We start from the raw sequence: 2270 nt of genomic DNA on the forward strand, positions 1-2270 counted from the left end.
TGAACACTGTTTCAACAGCATTGGCTAGGGGGAGAGTCCCACCCTAGGGTTCTGGGAATGGCTGAATGAATAACACTGATACTAGACCTCTGAGATTAATAGAAGCTTGTTAATCACATGTATTCAGAGCCCAGAGGAGGAGGACACCAAACACCATGCAGCGCCACTCCGGGTCAGGTGAATGTGAGACGGAGCCGTTGCAGCAGCACAGAGGACAGCAGCAGCTTCAGGAAGCAGGAGCAGGTTGGGTTTGGGTAGGAATAATAAAAGTAATAAAAGATACAATTACTTTGTAGGTATCTTGACTGGCTACTAAAAGTCTGATGCAAGCTGCTTTTTAGTTGATTTTTGCTAACCTATCATTCAGTGTTCTTTGGCTGAAAAAAGTCTTCCCTGTACTGTGTTATGGAATTTGCAAGTTGAGAAAATGTTGAAATGGCTCAAATTCATCCCATATTCAGGGTGAGATTCTTCTTATTAAATTATCTGAAATGTAAGGATTTATATTTAAAATTAAAATATAAAAAGAGTCTACGGCCATGCCACCCTGAACAAGCCTGATCCCATCTGATCTTGGAGCTAAGCAGGGTCGGACCTGGTTAGTACTTGGATGGGAGACCACCTAGGAAGATCAGGTGCTGTAGGCATGAAAAATAAAAAATAAGGGATTGTAAGCTGACAAGGTCCTTACAATCTGTGAGGTCAACTAAGGGTTGCCTTGCCTAAAAAAAAAATAAAAAAGAAAAATATATTAAAAAAATAAAAACATTTAAGAAAAACATTCACTAGTCCATTTCTTTATCAAATCATTTTCAGAATATTCTTTCTTACAGCTAGTAAAAAGTTCCTCATGCTAATGATTGTTTTCTCGGTCTTTTGTCTTTTAAATTGTGGTTAAATATACTTAATACAAAATGTACTACTTTAACCATTTTTAAGTGTACATTTCGGTGTCATTAAGTACATTCACAATGTTGTGCAACCATCACCACTACTATTTACAGAACTTTTTTTCATCCCAAACAGAAATTCTGCCCATTAAAAAATAACTCCCTATTCCCCTCTTCCCCAACCCCTGATAAGGTTGGTTCTTGATTCATGCGAATTAGTTTTGTCTTTGAAATTAGATTTTTAAGTGTCTTGAGAGATCAGATTGAGTGCTCGCCATACTTGTTCTGTGGAGGACTGGATGCTGAAGGCAGGACCAAATAGCCTCTTCAGAGATTTTGGGGCCTAAGAATTGTGGGGCTGTGGGATCATTCTCATCAGGGAGAAAACTTCTTAAGGAAATTCAGAACTCCTGGAGCGTTGGAAGCATATCACAATGTCAACAGGGTCCGTGAAGTCAACATTAATATGTGAATCAATGGGCATGATAGTGGTGAGTATTGACGATGAACAGGAACAAGCTTGCCCTGCCTAAAGGTGTTCAAATTCAGACTTTCATAAAACACTTAGCCAAACATTCCAACCATGATGGAATCAACCAACAAGCCACAAGTTTGTGATCCTTAATCAAAATTCTTGTCAATAATCCATCTCCATGAACAGGCAGGATGCTATAAGATCTGTAGAGGCCATCTGGAAAATCAAGCTTCAGAGGTGAGACTCATTCATGTGCCTCCATAGAAGACACTGTTTTCAGTCTCTTCCTGCCCATCTGAAGCTTGACCACACAGATTGGGAGGAGTGTTTCTTTAAATAAGAAAGTTATTTAAAAGAACAGAAGCTGTGTCCTTTCCTTGACATGTCAGACATGGTTCTCTTCCTGAACTTTTCAATATTGATTACCTATTTATTGCCTGTGACATCAAAACTCTCTCTTTTCAAGACTTAACAAGACACTACATGTCCCTTCCTCTTGTATGTTTTTTAGTTATCTTCCCACTAAAGGTGATTTAATTCATGGAGTTCCTCGGACCTGGCCACTATCTCTCTTACAGAGCAGGCAGTGTACATAAAGACTCAGTTAACTGTAGATGTCTCCTTTAAGACAAGACTATCTACAGTTAACTACAGTTAACTGTAGATAGTCTTGTCTTAAAGGAGAGAGCTGAGCCATCAGAGTAGAAAGGATAGAAAGAGCATGAAAGAATATATGCTGTCAGGGACCTTGGCACCTTTAGGCCTAGGCTCTGCAACCCACACAACCAGACACCCTTATCTGAACCCTGAATTACATGAGCTTCTGCTAGACAGATAAAGGTCTGGGTGCTCTGTATGCCTTGTGAAACAGGAGGGCTTTGTGATGCAGTCTGATGGTCTGGTTC

The 2270-nt window shown here is 39.8% G+C and overlaps 1 pseudogene; it reads left to right on the top strand.

Annotated features, from left to right (window-relative positions):
* The first annotated feature begins 529 nt into the window (after window positions 1–529).
* Window positions 530–647, top strand: LOC120613023 (uncharacterized; annotated as a pseudogene).
* Window positions 648–2270: the final 1623 nt, after the last annotated feature.

The sequence above is a fragment of the Pteropus medius genome, unplaced genomic scaffold (genome assembly GCF_902729225.1).
Source record: "Pteropus medius unplaced genomic scaffold, Ma_sr-lr_union100, whole genome shotgun sequence".
Taxonomy (NCBI): Eukaryota; Metazoa; Chordata; class Mammalia; order Chiroptera; family Pteropodidae; genus Pteropus; species Pteropus medius.